Source organism: Caloenas nicobarica, chromosome 1 (assembly GCF_036013445.1).
Source record: "Caloenas nicobarica isolate bCalNic1 chromosome 1, bCalNic1.hap1, whole genome shotgun sequence".
NCBI lineage: Eukaryota > Metazoa > Chordata > Aves > Columbiformes > Columbidae > Caloenas > Caloenas nicobarica.
The window spans coordinates 158,031,908-158,058,385 of record NC_088245.1 but is presented as its reverse complement, the minus strand read 5'-3'; the positions used below and the strand labels follow the sequence as shown (position 1 = coordinate 158,058,385).

The 26,478-nt window shown below is 35.4% G+C and overlaps 1 protein-coding gene across 3 annotated transcripts in view; it reads right to left on the bottom strand.

Moving 5' to 3' along the window:
• FGF14 (fibroblast growth factor 14) overlaps nucleotides 1-26,478 on the bottom strand; it is a 412,364-nt gene that overhangs the window by 146,743 nt on the left and 239,143 nt on the right. The window lies entirely within an intron of this gene.

Sequence of the window (26,478 nt, the reverse complement as noted above, 5' to 3'; positions counted from 1 at the left end):
AGCCAAATTACTTTGAACCATAGTTCCTTGAATAATATTCTCTCTCCAGAGACAAAGCAATCCTTTCTGCACCTTAAAGACTCAAATATAACCAATCTACATAAAATTTCTTGTGAAAAAAAAAATCTGCTTACCATCTCAGTTTTACACATGTGGAATAGGGTACTGTTCCATGCTGTAAGTACCACTCATATAAGTAGGTGTTTAATATATTTATTTAATGATTGTGTTATACCAAAGAATAGTGCTTTGATGCCACTTACATTTTACAAATTGCCTGCTAAAACCTTGGATAAAGGTAGATCAACTTCCCATAATAATGAATTTGTATTATTTTAAATCTCCTAATTTAAAACAAACAAATGAACAAATAAAACCAACCAACCAATCAAAACCTAACAGCTGTCTCTCAGTATATTGTGTAAGTGCAATCAATCTTGCATATAATTTCTTTTGATAAATATCAGAACTTTGCAGACCAGTTTTCTCATTATTTCAAAATCTGACCCTCATCTAGAGAAATTTACCAGCTTAAGGTTGCTGAAGACTTAGAGGAAAATAAAGAAAGAGCACAATGATCTGAAATATGCAATATCCATTATCTGTTACTGTAATCTGCAAATCACTTTACGGTTTTATGCAAGGTTTTGCAAACATATAAAAAATATAAGTTTAGAAGTGTAAAATTATGAAAATCCTATCTATTAAAATATGAATTTTCTTAATCAAAAGCATATCAATGACTAATAAATTTAGTGAAACCTGGCTTTTTTTTAACTGTAGAATAGCTTAGGTTGAAAGGGACCTCTGGCAGTCCCTTTACAAAAGATTCCGTAAATCAAAAATCTCTGTATGCAGACCTTGAACTCAACAGAATATAGATCTTTCTAAATCTGAAATTTTTTGCTAAAAATGAAATGCAAAACTTGACTCTAGAAAAATAAACTTCATAGTCTATCAAGAGTGGATGTAAAGAAAAAGAAGGCTACAAGATGGATGGGCATAAGATAAAATGTGTCTTTAACAGTCCTCAGAACTTTTTTACTATGAGGATAATGAAATTACCTGTAGGTTATATGTCCACTCAAACAGAAAACATACAAATATTAGAGAGACTAGACAATAATATAACTGAAGATGTTCAAAGAAACCAGTGGTCAGTTTAATGATCCAAGCAAATTTCTAATCTAGTTAATACTGAAGGAGGTTTGATTTCTTCATTCCAAATATTCAAGAAAACAATGAGGCTATAAAAAAACCTTTCTAAACTGAAAGAGCAAATGTCTTTTGCAGACCAAAAAATAAATTTCCTTTTTTGTCTATAGAAAGTAAAGTATATGGAGGGAAATGTCAGCAAAATCATATTTATTTATTTTTAGAAGCAAACCATTTTCTAGGTAAAGGTACCATACTGCTACCAATCAGTAAATCTGATCTTACTGAAATGGAAACCTATAACACATCATATACAAAAGAGTTAGAGCAAATATTTTGGTAATTTCAGTCATCACTAGCAACTTTAAGACTAAACCAGAAGGAATGGTATCATTCTAATGAAAGATATGGAGATTTTTGAAGGAGAAGACTTGATCTGTGCCTCTTTGATCTGCTCCAAAGAAAGATCAGTGGATTTGATGGGCAAATCCCATTCATGAGAAAGTTGACCTAACACTAATTATCACAGAGTTTGGGTTAACAGGGACCTTCACAGATGTATTCAACAGCCGGTATGTGGAGGCATTTGGCCAACAAGTATTCTGAGTTGCTGCATGCAAGACCCCACTTTTCTTCCACTAACTCTGAACGTAGTCTTTACATTTAGATTCAGAAGACTAATTATGCTTTTCTGAAATACACCTTTAATGCTCAAAACAGTCTGAATTATTTAAGTTCCTGTAGGGTTTTATGCCAACAAAAAAGTTTGAGACAGATTTTTAAAAAGGAAATTTTCAAAGGTATTTTAAAAAGTTATGAATTTTCAGTAGCTAATAAAATACTGTTTGAACTAGGCTTTCTGTATTCTAGTATCAGCTGAAATATCCTGGATTTTCTTTTTTTCATGTTTATAATGCTCATGCTCATCAGAAATCTCTAGGCAATTTAAATTTTCTCACTAAAGCCATCAGGGGTGCTAATTAAAAGATTATGTAAAACAGTTCTAGTGTGAGGCATTGGAACACTATAAATTATCAAAGATTACTGAGTTTCACACGTTCAGTTATATCTGCTGAAACTTCAGAAATTTTGTATTGTTGCTCTAATCATTTTTCCTGGTTAGTTGGTGACGACTGAACACATCTCAAGACAGATTTCCCCTCTCTTCTCACTAGACTTAATTAATATTCTGACATATCACCAAAACCTACTATGCATGTACTTTGTTATATACACGGGCTCCCATTGTGGCCTCATCCTTGAAATGAAAAAATAAGAGCTTTATTATCTAGTTAATAGAAATTAATAGTAGTGTTGGCATCTATTCTCTTCATGTTAAGAGCTGGCTACCTCTTCCACTATTTCTCTGCAGTTAAGTGGCAAGATATTGTGCTAATGGTGGAGGGTTGGGTGGGAGAGGGGAAGTGGAGTGAAAGTGTTACATGTAAAAAAAAAAAAAAGTGTTACATGCTCTTTGCTGTAAAGCCCTCCTAGTTTGAAAGACGTTTTCTGAAAAGGAAGAAAAACATCAGCCCCCTTCACACAGTCTGAATCTGAAAGAACATTTCCATTTTAAAACCTATTTCCTTGTTGAGGTAAATATTTGCATTAAAATACTATTTAGTTTCTTGGTCTTTTATATGTGCCTAATGCTAATTTTGTTCACTGAATGAAGTCAACTATTAATTAAGAAACAATATCATTCTTTCTAAACAACAGTACAGTTCAATATTTCCTTGGGAAAACTTCAATTTCATTTCAGTTTAAAGGCAAGCTGAAGCTACTCCCCTGCTCTCTGTTGCTCTGCTCCAGATGAACACAGAAATGCAAGCAAAAAATCCCTTATATTTTTGCAAGGTGTCCTTGTGGACACTCACCTTTCAAATAGATATTAACAACAAGAAACTGGCTTTCCTAAAACATATTTTCTGTGTGCCATTAACCCCCCTGTTACTCTGCTCCATCCAATTGGCTTCATTCACTTTGCCGTGCTACCAAAAAATCAATTATTGCACATCATCAAAATCCAGCCTGTGTTATTTTTGAATTATTAATTCATTTATTTTGGATCCATTGTAACCAAATCCTATGCTCTGTTTTGTGGTGGGGCTTTCCTTTGTACACCACTGAAATTCCACTCCAGTGTTATAACCTGATGGCTCTCAGCTGAGCTCTTTGGAGGAGGGTCTCAGACTTCTCTGTATGTCTGGTATCTAGTGCAAGGGCTGAACCTTTGTGACAGATATGCCAAGAAGCCTCCAGCCCACTGGTGATCCCCACTTGTGAAACATTTCTGATTTCATCACCTATCCAACCCAATAATGGCTTCTTCCTATAATACAAAAGTACAGGAGGAAATCAGTGTTGTTGCAAGCATCACAGCATTTGGAAAGTTCTCATAGATAGCACAAAGGTGTGCTTCCTTTAATATAAATTAGACTATATAGAATAGCTAACTTTAGTATAAATAGGGCCATATATTCACTGGTGTCTATGTGCTCTTTTAGTATAGTGGTAATCACAATTCCTAATATAGGAAAGGAAGAGAAATCTGAAGAACAGTAGGTAGATGTTAAGAGACAAAGTACAGTTTTCTTTCTGACATACTCATTATTATTGTCAATTATAGGTAATTTCCTTGCTTACCCTCTCCTCCTACTGCATGCCAAATGAAAGAACAAAAACTCTAAAACAGACATTAAAAAAAATTATGAGTATGAAAAATAAATCAGGACATATTCTTTAAAGCAAATATTAGAGAGACTCAGAACTCACTGTTAATGCTGCCTTAAGTGAATACTTTCCAATTGAAACTAGTTGCTATTTTATGACAAACATTAAAAACAAAAGCCAAGGTAATACATTCTCACTCAAAAATTGAACATTAGGGTGTGTGAAATGTTACCTTATTCCTCCTTTCTGTACACTCCAACCAGCTGGTGGTACAAAGAGCATCAATAATGCTTACACTCACCCCAAACATACTATTATGTACTACAGTTTCCTCAAAACAGGATCAAAGATAATTATTTTATGCTCTGTGTACTATTGATCAACTCAAAGTCTAAACAATGTTAACATTACTCAAATTTTGGAAAAAAACCCAGTGTTTATTATGACCCCTCCAGGTAATCAAAGAAACATTACTAACAAAACACTGTGAATCTGGAGTGGGAGATCGTGCAGGAATATATAGTTAATATACACAAGTAATAAGAGCTCTTTAAAGCCTCAGATAAGATGTTGATAAGGATCTATAAACACAAAACAGGCAAAGAACTAGATAAAGTTCATCTAAATTTCATCACTAGGAGACTAGAATTTTGGCTCTTTCTGTCATGGACCAACCTGTCCAAAGGAGACAAACATCCACCCAGCCTTTGGAAAATGGTCATCACACTCTACTGATCATAAAGAAATCCATGGTCCTAAGAATCAGGTGAGACACAACAGAACCATTCAACAGATCTGGCATAACAGAAACTTCTTTGCATCCAGGTTCCTCCCTGTCTGCCAAGTTTAGGTTCAGTAGCTGTGTCTTCTTCAAAATCAAGGTCAAGATTTTACAAGCTTATTTTGTACAACCTGCAGATAGGTTACCTTCACTCTTTCTATTCTGTATTTTGCTAACTCACCCTTTTCTTCTTTTTTTGGATCTCTCTCTGCCCCCTCTCTGCATGTGAGAGAGGTACAAGAGAAGCTGTCCTCACTCTGCTGAAGGGCAGGTTCAGACCAAAATCAGAGATGTCACAAGGCAGGGTGAAGCTGCTTTGCCTTTCAGTGCCCCATGTTGGGCCAAACTGCAGTTAGCATGGTGGGGTTTTTTGTGTTGAGATGAAACCAGAGAATCAACTTGTCTTTGTGTTTAAATGGTCATAAATTTCATAACTTTCTGCAGATACATTAGAAAGCTATTCAAATGAAAAGTAAAGAAAATAATTAAAATTCATTAGCTGCATTATTTCAGCTAAATAATTCCTTGTGGCAAAAATTACATTCAAGTCTTGCAAGAGTCACTTTCAGTAGAACATCTAGAGATGCTAGATTCATTATAAGAAGATCTTGGGGATTAAGGGCTAATATTAGTGTGGCGTTTTGATTTTTTTTTTTTTTTTTTTTACAGTCTTGAGCAGTAAGAATGATATGCAACATTTGAGGATTATTATGCACTTATTTGATTAGATAATACTTTATTAAATCTCCTGAGCTAGTAATCTCGGTTAATCGCATGCCATCAGACATACTCAAGTACTCAACGGCAGCAGAAAGTATGTAATGTACTTTCTGTCTCACTGCCTTTCGCCTCCAACCTTTTGCTCTCCCTTATTTCCCCTCTACTCACAACCCTTGCCTTTCCCTTCCATGTTCTAAATCCTGTAAATTATTCAACCATCCTCTAAGGGATTTTACACTAAACAGTCACTGGGCAAGGAAAAGAACTGCCCTAGCAATAGGAACTGAAAGCCAGGAAATCTCTCTTTCATAGGAAAAATTTTGTTACAAGGCTGCTGAAATGCCCATTACTCACCCCTCTCAATATTTGCTGCACAAGGCTACAGCCTGAACAGAAGGAACAGAGTGTCCCAACTCACTGCCCAGTCTGTAAACTGCAATTACTAAGCCCCTCCTGTCTGCAAAGGATGTGTAGCTTTCTCATTATATATACAGTCCATAGCAAGTAAGTGTATAACTACAGAGACTATATTAAAAAATGAGTATCATTTAACTCTGTGCCAGCTGTGCATTATGACAGAAGAAATTAACTAAGCTCTAATATTTAAAGTAATGAAGAGGATTCTGGACCGAACCTCAGGAGAGGGCTTTGGTTGTAAATATCAGTCAGACTAACACAATTCCAGAGGAGTTTATAGCACAATTGCAGAAAAGAACGACAATTCCTTTTTGTTAGTAAGAACAAGGAACTACAGACAAAACAAATTTTATTCACAGAATACACAATTCTGCTTGACAAGGAAAATGACTTTGCAGTCATAAAATATGAAAATTTTCACGTTTAGAAGTCACATGTTAAAGATACAACTATTTTCATTCTGATGAAGAAACAAATAAAAGTAGTAGGGGGAAAAATGATGTGACAAATATTCATGGGTGGCAACATTGGAATGTTTTAGAGATGTGGTTGACACTGTTTTAAAATACATTTTAAAGTAGTTATAAAAAAAATCAAGGCATCACATTGCTGATCATTTCTGAAGACGTCAATTCCTCCATGCTGCCTATAAAAAGTTAGAAATATCAGCCATTATTCTGAATATCATAAAGTATCTACCGACAAGATTTTTGGCCAGAGAAGAAACTGACTTTCAGCATTATTCTCCCATTGCTGCTGAAAGATGATATTTCTTAAGTTCAAATAAAATTTTATCTGAATGCAGGGCTTAATATGTTAGCACACAAAACGCTAATATCCTAGTTAGCAGAAAACAAACAAATCCTTTTTTCTGACGTAGCCTTGAAATGAAAGGTGTAAATTCAAGTAATACTGTTAGATGCTTGTGTTACAACCCATTTTAATGAGAAAAGTTCACAGCAGGTTGCTTAGCCATTAAAAAACCAACAGCTACAAATTAAAAGGTTGACAAGCAATTTAGAAATGTCTAGTCATTCTCCACTTCTTACATATAATGGTGTAGTAGAAGCAAAATGAATTGCCATGTCTATGTCAGTACAATGCACAAAAGAAATGTCAATTATTAGTCAGTTAATGCTCCCACAAAGACATATGTGCAGACAACATCTCCCCTCTTGTTCAGCTTTTCCTCAGCTTTGAAAGTCTGAAAGGGACAATAAGTATCATCCAGTAATTAAAATCCAGGAATAGGAATCCATCTCTTGTTTTGAAAGCCATTCGAGGTATTGCAATGCAATTTGCTGGTCACAGAAGACATTATTTCACTTTTATGTGGAGATGACAGGTCTTAGACAGGAGCACATTTCTTCTTCTTGCATTTGCTCTATGTCTGTTTAGATAGATATTCAGGTCCTGACCAAGATGCGGTTTTGTTTGTTTGTGGGTGTTGTTTTGTTGTTGGTTTGGGGTTTTTTGTTTGTTTTGTTTGGTTGGTTTGGTTGTTGTGGGGTTTTTTTTGTTTGTTTTGTTTTGTTTAGTTTTTTATGCTGATCTAAAACACTAGTCTCCAGCTCCCTCATCTGAGCACTGTTTCTCTCCTCCAATGACCAGCAGCTTTAGGCGGAGTCAGAGCTGCTCACTGAAAAAATGGTGTTAGTTTTAGCAGATTAATATGCTGCATCACCATGCTGATCCTGTTTGCCCCATACCCACCGAGATGGAAGGCAGAGAAGAATGTGAGGCCATGAAGACAACAAGTCGTCCCAGATGAATGACTCTAAAAGCTTGATATATTTTCTTATAACGTCTAGTGCTCTGTAGGAGATGATTGTCATGCACACTTGAGCTTCTGAAGTTTGCACACTAGTCCGGGATCTGTTAGCACAGAAGGTGTCCTTGCTACTGGAAGTCTGTAAGTGTAATATTCTATCACAAAGACTTCATAAATACTTTAAAGAATTAAGTTACATTTTAAAAATCAATGGAAATGTACTTTAATGAATGTTACAGAGACTCTTTGTGAAGTGATAGTATCTCATGCAAATAGTGAGGCTGTTTCAAAGGCAATGCCATAGATGTAGGACAACTTGAAGAATTTTGCATTGATAGGAAGAAGATGCTATGGACTCAAGGAATTTTCAGACTATTGTAACATGTTCACAAATGCTCTTCTGTTGTTCGACATTGTGTACATTTCTAGAACAGCTACTTTGCTGAAAGCAAAGCTGAAAAATACAGGTTAATGTTCTTGATTCACCCAGCATGTGCTTTCACCTTTCTAAGAGGATATAGTCCGACTCAAGCCTCAGTTACGACTTCTGCAGCACAAGGCTTGTAATGGTATGACCTCTGCTCTGGAGTTCAGTGATACTTGAAACAAGAACTATCATCATTTCACAAGACAAGTCCTATGAAAATCTGTGGTACTGTGGCCCTATCTTGGTTCTCTGAGTCGCAACTGAGTGACTACAGTAAAGTAGTAATCTATCCAGACCATTTATAGTTTCCTCTAGAATGCTTCTTTTCAGCTTATTTTATGACTGCTAGCAGAAGGCAGCTGTGAAGAACTATCCCACTCCTGGAAAGGCAAAAAGACTATAAGCAGTGAATTAAAGTCATCAAGAACTACAGGGGCCAGTGACCTCTAGTTCTAATCAGAATGTAGGTCTTCTCCCACTGCCAAAAATAAGTAATGCCTAGAAGAAGCCATAAAGTACTCAAGAGCTAATTAGTCTTGGAAACAGAAGCAATAATCAGATTGAATTATCTTTGCACTGTTTCTATGAAGAAGATAACATTGGACAAGTAAGTATGAATGACAGATTCAGTGAATCCATCTAAACAACCTATAGAAGAAAACCTTGTTTATAAACTAGAAAAAATGTTTGCACATGAACATTGTTTTGAGTTATTCACTGACCTGTTTTCCCAATTATTTCAAACATACAGGTTCAATGATTAGGTTGTGTAAGACAACATAGAAACTGCATGTTTATATTTGTTATGATCTTGAAAACCTCTTTCGTGCCAGCCCACTTCATCACAAGTACTTATTTTCATTACAGTGATATCACTGATGAAGTGATTTCTCATGGAAATCAATGGCAAAATGTAAATGATTTTGATAGATTAGACCCAAAATAGCTGTCAATTACAGTGCTCCAAATTTATTTCAGATGCATTTAGAACTGTTTATTTCTGTTGGGGCAGTGGGGGGAGAGCTACTTATTATTTCACCCTGCAAATTTATTCATGCTACAAGAAATATGAGAAAAGCATAATGAAATATTCTATTATACATAGTTTCTGCTTTTCTATTGTGATGCGTCAGAGCACATTATGTAGTAAGTTTAATGAAAACCATTAGAAATTTAAATCCCAAAATTACCTATGCTGAAATAACTGTCCTAAATCAGAAATGATTTCAAAGATGAGAAGGTTTGTTCCATCTTCCTCTAAAAGAGAGTGTGTGTTTAAAACCCCAGACTCTTAAGCCCAACTTGGTTTGAAGTCATAATACTGAGTTCACCTTAAGTTATATGGATAAAAGCAGGGGGAAAAAAGGAAGGTAGGGGGGAAAAACCTAAGGAAGAAATAAGAAGTAAGAAATAGCTACACAAAAACCTGAATAAAATAGTTTCCCAGTGATGGATAACAAGTATATAGAATAATTCATAAAGGAGGTTTGCAAATATTAGTTATATAACTGTTTTTACAGTGTCTTCCTCAGGAAGAAGGTTGTTTGTTATGTTATTCCTTTCAAATAATACCAAAGCTTCTTAATTTGCCATAGCATTTATATAGAAAAATATATTTTTCTTTGTAAGATATTTGATAGGGGTTTTTTAGTAGCTTGAGTCCAACTATTGGTCAAAGAAATGCTTACTGAGGTTGAAGCATAGTTGAAAGTGTTTGAACTTTCTAATATCAGTTCAAGTCTGATTTACATAAAATGAATGAGAGGAGGCAGGACGTAGATTAAAACAGGTGTTAAAAAGGATTTCCTTACATATAATTATAACAGTCTGAGAATCGAACTAGATTTTCATTTGAAGGTAGTTTTCTCAAAATAATTAAACTGAAAATAACTTCTAGAAGAACTATCTTATTCCACTAGAGATTCAGAAAAACACTGCTGAGCTATGCATTCTGTCAGATCAAAATAATTTGCAGTTAATTGATGGCTTCACACACACTGGTGACTGTGTGAGAATATCTGACCTTTGAGCTCACTCTCAATAACCATACTACGAAGTGAAAGAAAAGTCAGAGACTTTTGTTATACAGTTGCATCAAGATTTTACATTGCATGATATACAGGTGTACACAGAGAGCAAGAACATGTGGTTTATCAGTTATTGTGGATAACATGAAATAAATCATCCAGACAGGTTTCTTTAAACCTGTATGCAGAGAACATGAAAATAAATTATGGACCCCAATACCCAGATGACAATGAGGTTGACCACGAAGTGAGCACTTATACTTCCACAGTGAAGCAGAGAGAAATATGGTCACAGTTATAGATGTAGAAATTGAGCTGGTGAGAAACACATTGGTCTTCTGAACATTTGACTCAAAGGTTTGGCATTAGTGGATAAGCAATTAGCAGTACTAACTGCTTCTTATTTTACATGGGGTTTTTGTTTTTTGGTTTTTTTAATCATTGGAAGTTTAATATCTAGATTTGAAATTTTATAATACATCTTTTCAGAATGCTTTTTAATATCTGAATAGTTTGGGCTTGTTATTAATGAATGGTTCATGTTAAGAATTGCTTACAAAATAACAGTGTTTATGTAAGTCAAATAAATTTATGATTTAGTTGCCTAAAACACACAACACTGAAGTAAAAGTTAGAAGTTATAGTGAGGAAAAAAATATTTCCTTCTGTAAGAAACGATAGCTGAGAATGCCTTATGGTAAGTTAAACATTAAAAAATGCATAGTAAAAACACAATATTCTGTATTCTATAAGAAATTAGAGGAGGGCAAAATAAAAGAGTATGTTGTAATTTCCAGAAGGTCTACCTCACTTAATATACTGTAAACAAATATGCTGGAAAAAATAAATTTTCCTGGAACTTCAAAACAAATAGAATTAAATCCTAAAACATAGGATGAAAAAACCTGCATGTCCTTGACAAATGCTAGTTGATCACTGTATTCAGTCATCACATAACACCACTTCACTGTTTTTTGGAGCTTTGCTATAGATATTAATATGCAAAACAAAGATACTAGCCCAAACTACCCTTCCAAGGAAGGACAGTGAAAGAAATCAGGCACAGAAGTAGGTGAATTAAAAGTAATTTGTTTATGAAGTGGGATAAAACCCAGAATGTATTATTTCCTAAAGAATTTTAACTAGTCCTGTGTTTTGCTGAAATGTATTATTTTGGTACACTAAGAGAGCTATGAAAACAACTATGCCTGATGTATTTTCCAAGTCAGGATCCTTTGCTAGACCTTCTTTCAATGCGTGAACTGATTTGCCTCAGTCATCAAACAATGTTTTAGTTAAAGATTAAGTTAATGGCAAGTTTAAAACTAAAAAATCAGATTCATTTTTATTTATTGAAGAGAAAAAGTGTCCTTCTAAAACCCAGAAAAATTAGAAGTTTCCATCAGTTTCCAGGATCAGACTTCTACACTTTTTTTTACACTATCTGAAATAAAGTCATTATTTGTTTGAGACCTGTCACAGGAGGAGTCATGCCCTTAAAAGAAATATTCTACAGGAAGTTATCATCAGGCTAGTTGTAACAATTCTTATTAACAGAAGAAACAAAATGTTGCTGCTGCTCAAATACCATCAAAACCAGCAGCTTCAGCTGCTGATGTATCATAGAAGCTGTAGCTACAATGGCAGACATGCATGAGCACACAAAAAAGCACGGTTATTTTACATTTAGATCCAAAAGAACAGGATTTTTTTTTCCTATTCAGCTATAAGAACCTCTTGTTCTTAAAATGGGATGCTTGCAGTTGAATTTCCTTTTAAAAATAATTTGTTAGACAGAAAACATACACAGCTTGCTCTGGTGAATACTTTCTAAAGGAAATTTCCTAAGAAACTCTTCCACTCCTCAATTGTATCAACAAGAAACTCGCTTTGCTAGCAAATGCTCATGTATTTATCACCTCAATTTTCAATCTCTCAACCTAGGCCAATGCTTTCAAAGGCAGGCTCTTAACTCCAGAGGCAATGCTTTTAGCATTTCAACCTACCCACCTCAAACACTTGCAAGGGCTGATAATCTTCTTTTTTGGAAGGTCAAAACAAAATCCTTGCCCAAGGTTATAATGTCAGGCACATTACAAGACAGCAAAAATCACTGAGCCCTTTTCCCTCTGTTGTACCTACACAAATTCTCAGTGCTTATTACAATAAAACACACATTAGTAGTCAGCATCTTATACATAATTTCTAAAATAATGTCATGTTTTGAAAAGAGAAAAAAAAAAAGCAGTAAAACATGTCTATTGGAACAAGCTTTGAGGAAGATAGCCGTAACACCTGATATTGAAAAGTATAGTTGCCTATGTAAATTGGCTCAAAAAGAAGATGTAAAGATAGCTTTTGAAAACCCTAAGCTCACTAAAAATGTCAGGAAATAAATATTTTTTGAAAACAGTTGTCTTCAAAGAATTATCTCCTCACTTTCATTGTCCAGCTATTGTGCCATAATGCTAATGCTTGAGAACTGGAAAGTGAACAAAACTAAAAACAGAAGCCCTCCCAAAAAAAGAGAAAAGTTAAATTATTTTTGTGACAGTGGAATACATATGGTGAAAACTAAATTTAGATTGGCTGTGATCCCATACATCCCATTAGTTTTGGCTTTCAAACCAAGAAAGGCTGTTTGGAACAGCCTCAGCACAGTGGGGTCCTGGCCCAAGACACTGAGGTATTAGAGGAAAAAGTAAACATGTGTAAATGTTCACACATATATACAAAGCTGAGAGAAAGCAATGCAGTAATTCATACAAAATTCCACATATCTATTGACCCCCATCCCTCGTTTACCTCTCTGAAGTGTATCTGCATGAAGATCAGATACCTGTTCTTAAACACAACCTACTAGTGTCTAACTGAGCACAAGCAAAGCTTATACAATCCACTGTTAACAGGGCACAGATTTGTAAGAGAAATATTTAGCATGAATGAAATGGATGGAAGTGTGTGTTTGCAGGAAGGAGGAGGGAAAGAAAACATGCAGGTATGTGAGGGAGCAAGCTTTGATTTACAGGATATAGGATTCAGCCGTATAGAAAGTATTAGTCAAGAGCACCCCTAAATACAATCAGCTCCTGGCAGGAAAACATACCTAAGGAAAGTTGCCTGCAAATTCTGCAGAAATCTGAATGTTTTGAGTCCAACAAATGATCTGTAGGTGCTGTCCCCCTTACACCTCTTCCCACCTTGCACCATTTTTCATTCAACCAAAATCTTTATATTTTATGTGATCAACTTTCAAGTTAAAAAGGATAAAGACAGCTTTTTCTATTTTCATCTGACATTCCATAACTGTGTCCCCAATTGCTTCTGTAGCCTGGTTGACAACATGAGTCCTGAAGAGCCTCAAAGACCTTGGTAGGAGAAAAGTTCTCAAAGAAAGGGAATCCCAGAAAGTCAGTACTGCAAGATCACACCAGATTCAAATTCCCCTGTCAAAGAAAAGCTACTTCACCTCGTTCACTTGTTCTGGCATTAGAAATATACCTGTATGCTACCAGTGGTCGCCTTGTACCTGTGTGCTAAACTGGGAGTCACAGTGTAAACTAAAGTAGCCCATATGGTATTTGTCTGCATACCAAATATGACCTAAGAATGAGAAAATCACAGCTGCTTTGCACCCTATGGGACTATTCACTTAGTTTTGTGTTGATTTAAATCATGACTATTTGGCTGATTGTTTTGAGTGATGCTAAAAAAAAAAAATACATCCAGACGAAACTCATAATTTTCTTGTTTGTTTCTGAAAAGTTTGCTAAATGAAGTCTGTTACTGAAAGGTATGCTTATAATTCTTGTGAACTTTGGAGAGAGATTTTACCTGGGCAGATGACAGAAGCGAGGAATGGAGAAATAAACACCAAAAAATACGGCTTGCTGACTTTATTTCTCCCACCCCAATTACTTTCTATTTTGATCTGTTGTGTTCCACAACTTGATAAATGGTTAAATCAAGGATAGTACTTGAAATTGAAGTGTGAATGAATTGCTTCATTAGTGTTTGCAGTCTCCATTATAGAGTAAAAGCACACAACTGAAGTTTGACATAAAACTGTTTTCAGAGTACACTAAAAACCACAGTAATATTTCCAGAATAATCTTGCAAACTAATAGAAATCAGCTGGAACACCTTAGCTGTTTCTAGCTATCAGAATAAGACATTAAGAGAGGTATTTCTCTGGCTAATATTCTAAGGCAAAATTGACCTTTTTACTCCTAAAGTTCTGCAATTGGCCTTAAGTTACAGGTGAGGGCACTATAAGCAAAAATAAAACCTTAGGACAAGCTAAATGCAGATACATTTAAAGTGAAAAATCTTTAAAAGGCACAACATAAACGTGCTTGCTGACATTTCAAATCACAGAATAGAAACTCTCAAGCTGAAAAGCATTTTGTACGTAGCATATAAATACCATTATTTATAGAATAATTGAAGCTTTTCCCTAGAAAATGTATACTATATACACATGCATATAGACATTTGAAGAAAATTGCCTAAAAAGAAAATTCATGTAATCAAACAGGATTACATATGAAAAATTAAATCTGCTGCCCAGTGCACTTGAATCAAGGTACAGTCTGAGATATAACCATACAGCAAGAGGTATGAAAATATTATCTCAGACTTTTTCTTCTATGATTATCAAACCTCACTTGATAATGTTGCAGGACACCTGATATTCTAAGGTAGCTCCATTTTTTCTAAGTAAATGCAGCTGTACTTGTTTTCAAATAGGTTTCTGATATAGTAATGTACACCACATCCTCAGATTTTTTTTTAAGTAGTAGTTTTTTCTTTTATAAATTGTTAAATATTGCTTGAAAAGTAGATATTAGTATGGTTTTGTCTTTTATTTTACTAATTTGAAAGGTATTTTAAAAGAGAGCTACCTTGATTTTGTCTTAAGATATATCATTTCAGCTTGAAATATTTAATTGAATTGAGCAGGAAAAAAGGCCCTGTTTAATGATTGATGTAAATGATAATTTTAAAGAACAATCGGCACCAAACTGCTTCTCTGATAGCTAGTGAAGCACTTTTTCTACTTAGTTGCCTCAGCACATAATCCAAAATTTCCACAAGAAATGGAAAAGGAATTTAAAAGTTTTGAACAGAGTTTGGACCTTGACATCATAATAATTTTTTACAGTCTTAGATGTTGAATATGTGAAATCTAATACATTTTTCTAGAATGACTGGTAGGAAAAAAATGCAGGCCGTATTGTCTGAAAACTTATATGAGACAATTGAAGATGCTGGCATGGTGCATGCACAAGAGAAACATCTTCAGTCTTACATTTGGTTTCCTCTGAGTAAAATTCTTAAAAATAAACAAAGAAAAAACTGTTCCAATAATATGAAATAAGGAAAAAAAGAAAAAAACAAAGGAAAATAAAAACCCCACAAACAAATAAAAATCAAACCAAACCAAACCAAACTTGAAAAAAATTATAGTCTCTGGGATTTCAAAACTCACAAGAGTTCCAACACTTTGCAACCTTGAGGTATTACTGCCTTAGAACAAGCAACTACACTGACTTCAATGAAACTATGTGAGTGGAAAACTGCTGTATCAGGGAACTTCATGCAGAGAGGACAACTGAAAATATTTAACTCAGTTACCAGAAGTCTGTCGTCCTACATGAAGCACTAGTGATTATGTCCAAAACCCAAGCTATTAAAATTTTCGACTAATCCACTGTCTGCAGGCTCTGTGGCACTGGCCTATAAAATGCCTAAATGTTTGGATCTTGCCTCATGTTTAAACCCTTCAGATACAATTTGTAAATGAAGACAGTTTGGCAAACACAGCGATCTACAGTGTGACTCACTTTTGAAACCTGGGATATCAGGCTGATGTTTTCCATGGATCTTTATGAAGCCTAAACTCAAAGGCTAATAAACTCAAAGACTAGTAGGCCAAAGTCACATACTAGTAGGGCCAAAACAATACACTGTTTTCCTAAGTGGTTTGTTCAATGCCTTCTTTATCCACAGCAACACTGAAAAACCTGTCTAATCTCAGGACAGTCCCCAGGATCGCCAGGCAGGCAGCAAGTTTGTCTGCAAAATACATGGTAAGGGTGAGGAACCGGTAGCATGATGGTGATGGAGGTGACTAGCCCCAGGCCACTCTAAAAAGACAATTTTCTTCAGGGCATTTGATGGTTACCAAAAATCTCCTCAAACATTCAAAGCCTACTCCTGTCTCTTAAAAGCAGCACACAGCTTGCACATCTTCGAAAAAGATGATGGTTCTTTTTTAATTAGTTGTTCTGGACTACTCCTTTTCACTGTCAAAGGTAATTCCCATTTGGACCGCCAGAAACCTACTACAAGTATGATGCCTCAGAATCATCCCCAGTGGATTTGGGGCTCAGGTCTGCCCAGGTGAATTAAAATGATTTAAACTCTGTCATGCAGTTGACAGAGCTCTGTCCAGTTCTTGTTTCCCCTTCCTTTCAAGGGAAAGCCTCAGGTACATTTTGAACAGAAGCTCTTCCTGAGTGGGTCCCATACACCGAGGCCCTAGTGCAGGAGGTGCTGCCATTCCATGTTCCACTCACTTCTAGCCATAAGCCTGCTACCAGGTTGCCTCATCTTGTCAACAAGAAAGAGCTTCCTGATACCCAGTGAAATTCGAGATGTTTGTGGGCTGGACTACATGATCTATAGAGGTCCATTCCAATCCTAACCATTCTGTGATTCTGTATTTGGTGTAAGAAAAGGTGCCCTATAGAATTTAAGTCCTCTCAATGTCATATGAACGCTGAGAAGGACGTATTTGGACTACAACTTGGACCTGGTTTCCAGGGAGGTGTCACTCCTAATGACGTCGTTCTCTCTATGCATTGCTCCTCAGTGAATGAGAAAGCACTTTTCTAACATTGTGAAAGTGCAAGTGCATATAATGAATCATAGGATCATTTTAGTTAGAGAAGACCCTCAAGATCACTTGATGACAAAAAAAAAAATATGTCACAGTAAGGCAAATACAGGTGTTCTTTCAATTCAGTGCAGCCAGGCTACCACCCCATGTTTTGTGTTCTGAGAGTAAGGGAGCCCTACTTTCCTAAACCAATATCTTAGGTTAAACCTTTAACACTTAGCAAGTTTTTGATGATGTTAAGTGAAAAGTTTGAACAGCTACAGTTACAGCAGAACTAAAAAAATCAAGTGATGTCTTGTTTTTACAATAATAAAGAAGTAGGAAATAAAGAAATCACAAGTTGTCACATGAATTTCAACATGTAATAAAAATATCATGTCTTTCATACTTATTTTGCAATAGAAAAAACTCAATATGAATGTAGACATTTATCTGATCCATATTCCTCAAGTAAATTTCACTGAATCTTCCTTGCAAATAAAGATTAAACAGTTGGTATTTATCAAACAAATTATGAGAACACTGTCTGGTAAAACACAAATTAAAATCTATTGCCTAAATTAAAAATACATGTAAAAATTATTTTTGTGGCACCTATTGGTACTGTTTAAGAGTCTAAGTTCCCAGAATAAAAAAGAAATATAGATCTATTTTCCCACCTTCCTTCTTCCTCCATCATTCTTCTTGCTGCCACCAAAGGAGCTAAGAACCCCATAACTATTATTGATGCAAGTGTCCAACAGAGAATATACTTTCTAGGGCCCTCAAATATATCCATATATTACACATCATCCATCTTCCAGTTTCAACTTTTCTTTACCTAAAAGTGGTAGAAGTGGGGTTTTTTTTGAGGAATAATTTTAGATAATGTAATTCAACTGGAGTAATTTGTGATGAATGAAACTTCATTTTCATTGCAAGCTATTATAATAATGTATAAAACTCCAAACAGCAGGTCCATTTTCACCAGAGCAGAACTAAAGAAACTGCCTCCAAGCAGGTTCAGAAATAATAAGTTCCAGACATTTGATATCAGGCTGTGTGATGAGTAATTTATTTCATGAAAGACACAAAACACTGATAGCGGGAAAGTGCCATAAACAGTCCATGCTTGCTAGAAATGCTCTGCTCACAGCAACTGCAACAGGAGGAGAACCTCCAGGCAAAGAATGACCCTGCCTCAGTCAAGAAACCATACATTTTTGGAGATTATGGGCACATAGAAGGAAGTAATTGGCCTAAGAGATGGCACTGCTTATGACATGGATGCCTAAATACTCCAGGGTAGACATCTCCCTTGCTTCAAAGCTTTATGAGCATAGATTCACTACCATTGATCAAAAAGAAAAATACCATTGTCATGTTCTAGCACCCATTTCCAATCCTCTCCTGATATTTTGCTTGGTTCAGCCAGATTTGCTTTATTTAATTTGTGTTTGCAAGCCTGCAAGACAAATAAAGTGAAATTAATTTGCTGTCCCTTTCAGTCAATTAAGATACAGATATGCAAGAAAATAATGGCATATTTAATAAATAGCTTTTGTAGTAAACCAATGCATTATCTTAGCAAGACTAAGTATGTATATCACAATAAAACAAGTATTCATGTAAATGAATGTCTGGAAAAAATGTCTGATTTTTAGCTAAAGAAAAATGTACACTCACATGTTTCTATAATACATCACATAAATGCATTTAGTAAATGGCTAAAGTAACAATGCAGCTTATCTATCATAATTTTTACATATTTAAACCAGTTTGTTTCCTGTGGTTCCTCTGGATTTCGCTCTTACCCTAGCTGGAAATGTAATTGAAACCTCTAACTTTATTTATGGAACCACAGAAAATGAGATACTTACTATCGTAACGAAGACAAATAAAAGATTTAAGTAACACAGTAATGTCAATCTTTTGAAAGTTGCACCCCAAATAGTGAGAGGAGTAAGTAAAAAAGCTAGAATATGTTTCTTCGTACTTAAGGAACTGTGTTACACATTTTAAAAGGTGTGTATGTGGGTGCGCACTGCAGACAGATGCCAAATTATTCCTTCAGGACAACTATGCATTGTGATTATTAACTGCTAACACAACTATAACAGTCAGATACCACATTCTCCCAAGATATGATGCTGATATTCCACAGATGCAAAATGATTACTAAATTTATACAATCTATAAAGAAGTCTAGAAATTGCTTCTAAGACTACCTAGTATAACAAACTAAACTAAATTCAATATCTCCAGGCTCTTAATTGGTGAAATATATAACATTGAAAGAAAGAAGGAAAGACAAGTCCAAGAAGATGTGAAAAAGTTTCATTAAGTATTCTTTGGTGCTTTTATACTGAAATTCGAGTTTCCTCTTTCATGTGATGCTGGTCTTAGCAAGTGATGTCAGCTTTAAAATATGCCTGAAGAACAGAATGAAGTATGGTGGTAAAACAATTTATGAAATGATGCAGAAATAGCCCGCGCAGTTTCCCTATGAGACTTGACTAAACATACTGGCTTCTATCCAGACATCAAAATGTAATTAAGTATGATTTGTTATGTATATTCATGGATTATTCACATCTGAATACTTTGCCTGCTTGAACCACATTAGCGTATTTGGCCCCAATCTAGAAAATATTTTAAGTGAAAAATCAAATTAGAGCAATTTTTCCTGGAGGACATCAGTTTCTCTTTGTCTCTCTTTCTACAGATCTAGGACACTTAATAGTTTGAGACATTGGATTAGTGTTACACCATTAATCTAAATAGTTAAAATAGTGGCAGATGGTACCAATACAACACACAGTGTGACACTGCAGGAAGGAGAACCCAGCTATGGGAGCAACATCAATATTCCATATGTTCAGGTTGGTGGTGAACATTTTAAAGATAAAATTATTTGGTCCCAACAGCAACAGAATTGACACAATTCCTAGATAAAGCAACAAGTTGTCAAACTAGTTCAAGAACCACCCTGTGCCAAAACTCTACATTTTCAGGCCTTTGTCAGGACACTATTTTCAAACACACAGAAAAATGGCTCCACTGAGCCAAGAGAAGCTCCATTTTCTCTCATTCGTAAAGATGAGAATTCTCTCACCTTCAAACTCCTGTCAGATTTGCCTTAACCTTTTCTGTGTTGATTTAGTCAGTCACAATTTTTGTTTAAATAAGTAGTATCTGATGATTGCTTCTAGCAAAAGAAGAAGAGAGAAATATCCAAGCAGTAGCAGCATTCGCCCCTTGCTTTGCTTTGCCCTCCCTTTCCCTGCTCCATGAAAATATGTTGAATTGTAAATGTAAATGTTTCGAAACCAGGACAGGTTTAAAGAACTTCTACAAGACGTTAAGAAAAAAACGCAACCTCCACAGCACACCCCCAACAGTAAAGACATTATATTTGGCTATGTGGCTAACAAACACATCAGTACTGCTTCCTGTATTAAAGTATGCTTGCTTTAACATTCCTGTATATCGCAAACTCTTCCCTCCTCTAAGATTTCATTTGTTCCACTTTATGATGACTAAGACAAAATTCAAGACTCTTTAGTTTTGCCGCATTTCCATGAAACTCCTCTGTATGGTAACTAACACAGTCGGAGGCCAGTCCCCAGCTAAGGACACTCAAGAGGTGTTATGACACCAACATGAAACACCAACTTGTCATATCCTGCTATAAAAGCCTAAAAAATGTTTACAGTTCCTACAGACCATTAATGCTCCATCCAGTTGTACAGATACGCTGGAAGAATGTAGAAAGGAAAGGGAGTAAGTATCAGGATTTGTTCTAGGACAAAAATAAATACAGCTGATAAGGGTGTTTAGGTAGAAAGAAATGCACCAAGTCAGCAAGAGAGTTTTGTAACAAAGTATTAAGCAGAGTGTAGAAAAAAAAATCCATTGCAAAAAGGAAAAGCCATCCAAAATTATTTTTTCCCATTGAGCTATCTAAATAATACAGTTTAATTTTATTTATTTATTTATTTGAAAATGCATCCTGTAACTATGGTAACAATTTGCCTTGCTGAGTGCCTCTTTGTTAACGTCCCCTTGCTGTAGTAATGCTTCCATCACCATCTGGCAGTGACAATTTTCTTGCTTGAGTGAAAATTCCTCCAAAGTATAAAAATCAGGCCACTTATTTTTGGAGAGCTCACTGCTCTGGCTCCTATCGACTTGCAGAGTCCCAGTCAGAACCTCTGTAAGTCCAGTCATGTGATTTTGATATCTTAATGAAGGGGACAAGCAACCCTGTAAAAAAGGATTGAGTTACAAAACTATTCTGCTGTTGTCTTGCCTTTGATAGGTAAGGTTTATTTTTCAAACTTTTCAAAGAACTGATGTATTAAAAACTGCTTACTCCATTCTCACCTCCTATGCTTCACAGGTGGTATTAAGCAGATGGCAAAACTAACTCCATTATTAATAAGGCAGATTCCAAGAATATCACATGAAGACTGGGAAACCTTTGGTTTCCATGGTAAATCATTTGACTGTAATACACTTAATAAACATGTTTAACATTGCATACTCTGTGGGTCAGATGGAAATAACATAATCACAGTTATTGGGTCAAACACGTACAGTGAGAACTCAAAAGAACAGCAAAATACCAAATATGCACTGACAATAAGCCAGGTTGGACAGATATAGAAGCAAGAGCCTTCTCAATCATGGGCCTCCTCCCATCTACATTTTGACATTTCAGCAACTCTTCTGAACTCTGCTCTAAAGCAGAAAACAGTATAATTGTGTCACAAGTATAAAAAAATGATTATTTTTCAGTTTAAAAATAATATAAGTGCTACTAAACTTTTGATTAAATTAAACTCCTTTGGCCATGGTTCTGTTATCTGGTTATTAAAAGTCAGTTGATTGATAAATGATTTATGTTCTTCAAAGTTGCATAAAACAGTCAAATAATCCTTCTGGGTCTGGGGAGAATACAAGTAAACACCAAACTGATGATAGAATTCAAAATACATTTTATATTTATTTATGTCTTTGGTGTACGTGAAGAGTGCAGACCAAGCATGAACATGGGGCCACTTCTTTCCAGATCACTCATCCAGGCATGTGCCACTTTTGATTTCTCCCTTCACAGGTGCAGAGCATAAGACCAGAGAGTGCTGTTATGCTCTGTGCAGTGAACATGTAAGACAAACTCATTTATATGTAAAAATAGGGGTTTTATGTGTGTTAATATACAGAAAAATCTATATCTCAGAATTATTTTTCCCAAAAGTAAATGTTTTGAGGAAAAAAAAAGCAACTGACAGTAGCAGCTTAGGCTGGCATTTGGAAACAATGGAGAGAGCAGCATGCAGCTTGACAATAAACATATTGAGGGAAGAAATGTATTGATGGTCACAATGGGTGAGTTGAAAGACTGCAATGACTTTCAGTTTCTAGGATGATTCTGTAGGGTTTGAGTGCTTTGTAGAACAGATATGTTTTAAATGGACCATATGTAACACTTGAGAAAGAATCTGCGAAAAAAAAACCCCAACACAACAACAAAACAAAACAAACAAAAAAACCCAGAACCCACCAACCCCTGCTCTAGACACACAAAAAAACCCCAACAACAAACCAACCAAACAAAAAACCACAATCAATCAAACAAACACCACTCCACGCCAAATAATTAATCCTATTCTACACAATCTCAAATAAGTCATATTTCTCAGTGAGAACTCCTTAGCTTACATTAAAGAACAGAGAAATGACTAAGTGTGTAGTTATCTTCGACGATTCAACACCTCTCAGGCTTGGGGTCTCAATACACCTCTCAAACAGCAATTTTACAAAATCTGGTTTTTTGGTGGTTTTTTGGTTTTTTTTGTTTGTTTGTTTTAATATTACTGAAAACTTTCCCTCCTTCAGAAGGGACTATTCTTTATTTTTTCTTATGTTAATTGAAGAAATACATCACAAATTTACTAAATATGAGATAAATTCTTTTATGAAAGGACCAAAGAGAAAATTCTCTATTAACTGTCTAGTTTTATTTTTTTAAGGAGGTTAGCATGTGTAGGCAATGACTTTGGAAAGGTTGGATAGTGTCTGAGGAGGACCATTACCAATTTCCTGACCAGAAAATAAAACGATAGCATAGAGTTCCTTAGGCAAAAGGATAGAGTTCAATGTTTCCCTTTTCTTCTTTATAAGGTAAAGAAATCTAACTTTTCTTGAGATCATTAATTCCTCTTTGTGTTATAAACTGTTATGAACTGCATAGTTATTTTCACAGGAAAAAAAAGTCATCTGTTTAAAAGAGAAACATTATTTCTTCCAGTCTCCTTTACAGAGAAAATGTAATACATGTTTACAATGCAGAAGAAATTATCAAAAAGTCACATGAACAAAAACAGCGGAGCTCTCAGAGCTACAGATTTATTGAACTGAGATGTGATAGTAACGATTTACCCCACCCCAGCCATGAGCATGGAGTTAAGACAGGTATCTAACTCTACTCAGATAACTGGGAAATATTAGCTTCTGATGAGGCCAGTCTCTCTACTAAGCCTGAATAAGCAGCCCAAGGTCAGAGCCCATATCTTAGAGAGGCTAAAGGGAGATGGACTGAATCATCACTCATCTCCAGTGATGCTCTGGAGGTCAGATGTAGCTTCACAAAAGTCAGCAGTGCTGTAACATGAAGGAAGCAATGGTATGAAGACATGATTTTTTTTTGTTTTGTTTTTCTATTTTGAGCAGAATTAGACTGGAATTAATTTAATAAAATGAAGGTATCATAGAATGATTTGGGATTCATTGCATACACACTACAGGTTAGCCTCGCCTCACTCTCAGATAAGAGAATACTTCAGTAATTCCACTTCCACAGGAAGTAGGTGCATAAGAAGGCTTCTACTTCTCTTTGGCTGACATCTATTTTGTTTGAATATCATGTCCATGACCAACAATTTCCTCTTTACAGTACCTCCAGAATCCCACCTCAGTGTTTAATGAGAGAAATCTCTTGCTACTACTAATGAGAATTATAAATAGCACAAAACAGACAGAAAAAATTGGATGGGCATATTTATAAACTTGGTATAATAACTAAAGGTGAAAAGATCAAAACCAGAGGACACTATTTTAAAGGCAACAATCATTATATTCACAGTAAAATAAGCATAACATATTTGACGTAAAACAAGAAAACTATAAGCTGTGGGTCAATGAAAAGGCAGCCAAAAGTATACTCCAGCTGCAAAATGAACTATTAATTTGATTCGTTACACCTGAATAGCAGTTTTCAGGCAGTGAAGCAATTCAAAACATGCCATCTTTCTAATTTGCATTATAAAAATTCAATATGACTGAAGAATCAGATTTTTTTTTTAATATTAAACATCGTACTTTAAGTATCCATTCTCAAAATCTACTCTTCAGTATTTTTAAGTGTTGCCTTTCATTACTTGTAACAGAAAAATTACAAAAATCTAGTAAATGGCAGAAAATACACCCACACACCTGTTACTAAGTATCTACTTAGTCCAAAGGAAAGCTTTGTTTAAAAAGGTTTGTTGTATTCTTAGGAAATTACTGTATCTACTTCATCACATCAGGAGGGTTATTGGAAACCTTGTTTGCAGGAAACAGCAAATACAAGACCGACCTTTTGCAACACGTATTTTTCATTCACAGTTCAGCCAACACAGATACTGGGGTCTTTGCTGCTAACCAGGTTTTCCGGGTGCCTCAGAGATACCGAGGGCTCTCTGGAGTCCCCAGGTTTCACTATTCCTCTCCACCACAACTGGTAAAAGAGTCGCTATTCCACACCCATTCCCGTTAAGGTATCTTCCATCCACAATACTGAGATTAAGATAATAAGTACCAGCATAAACCAGAGGTGCTGGCCACTCTGTTATAGGCCAAGAACACCTCTCAAAATTTAAATGGACAACTTTCTAGGCTGTGTGGGGAGAAGGTGGCTATTATATTCACAGGTTTTGTGATGGCTATGCAGGAAAACCATAATTCCATTAAAAAAAAAAAAAAAAGATAAAACAAAAAAAGGAAAGAAACCCCCTCCACACCCAGCTCAAGTAAAACTTAATCTACAGTAATGACACACCCTTTGGAAACTTTAAAAGTGCCATTTTTCTTGACATCTTAGTAGTCCATGCACTTTCTATCAAACAGGCAGGTCTATTCAATGTGTCATGTCTATGCAGTTATCATAAAAATTAATGGTAATGTTATGAATTTCAGCATAAAAGCAATTAACTTTTTTTTTTTTCCAAATGCCAACAGTACAAAACCTCTACATCTTAATTAGTTCTCTGTCATCTTACTTCGTATTTTTCCACAACATGCCATTATTGTCTGAATAAAATACACTTTGGGGACTCATTTTCCACCATGATAGAGTAGTTTTGCTCCATGTTGACAATATGAATCTAGGTTTTGCTCTAGTGTGGGAAGAATCTCTCCACCAAAAGGCTGAACTTCCTTTTAAATGGATCAAGCACAGAGCGATCATTTAGAACCCATTTGTTTTTAGTTTCACAGTAGAAAGAAAAGCATTATCCTGACCACAGGCATCGTGTCAGTCCATAAACATCAACAGCATGCTGAGGATTAAAGTAATCCATTAAAACAGGTTCTTTGCTTCACAGAAGGAAAAAAATAATAATTCTGTTTTACTGAGTATCAAACAGATAAAGTTTATTCTACCTTTTCCATTTACTTTCTTGACACACAATCTGTGCAGATCACTTAATGTACAGGCTCTGCTCCCTAACGTGCTCTTACCAAGAGAAGTACAGATTCACTACTCTGATGGTGATTTACTGGGTTTTGTTCTTGTTTTCAGCTGAAATGGAAAAGCTTTCTAATCATCATGGCAAATACAAATGCAGCTTTTGTTTCGTAATTATCATAGCTATTCAGAACTTGAAAATATGACTTGATTTTGCTGTAGCTGTACTGTGCAGATCTTAGGGGTGCCATAGAAACTAGGAATGATTCACTGGGCAGACATGTTCCTTCTCAGTCAATAGTGAACCAAGAACCCAGAACAACACTAAGAAAAATTGGTCTAATGAAGATAATATCTTTCTTGAAACAAGTTTTTGACACATCATTTGCTTTTCTCCATTCCTCTTGATAACCGAATTCAATAAAGCATTTTTTCCACTATCTTTGTGCTGCAGCTATGATGCTTTACGTCTGCCTAATAAACACTGCCAATTTGTACCATTTTAACCAGAAGGCAAAAGTGTGAGTTTTATGACAGAAAAAAATAAAAACTGAAGACAAACAAAAAAACCAACTGACAACTTTTGAAAAACTTCTGTGCTTTTGAATGAAATGTTCAAACACTACCCAACATGGTACTTTTTAAAGTGCTGTCCTACCCTTAGAAATCATACAGCTCCTCTGTCTAGCAGTGGTCTTCCCCTTCATTTTATGAGAAAAATCCCTCCAATCTCCAGACAATGTGTTACACAAGGCTGGGTGCTGTCTCCCTGTTCCATTCAAACTAATTAAAATTCTGCAGCTAGAGTTTAAGTTTACAGTATTTTGATGAAACTTGACCCAGAAAATCAAGCAGTTCTCTATCAGCTCTACAGTACTGGCTTTTCAAAAAGA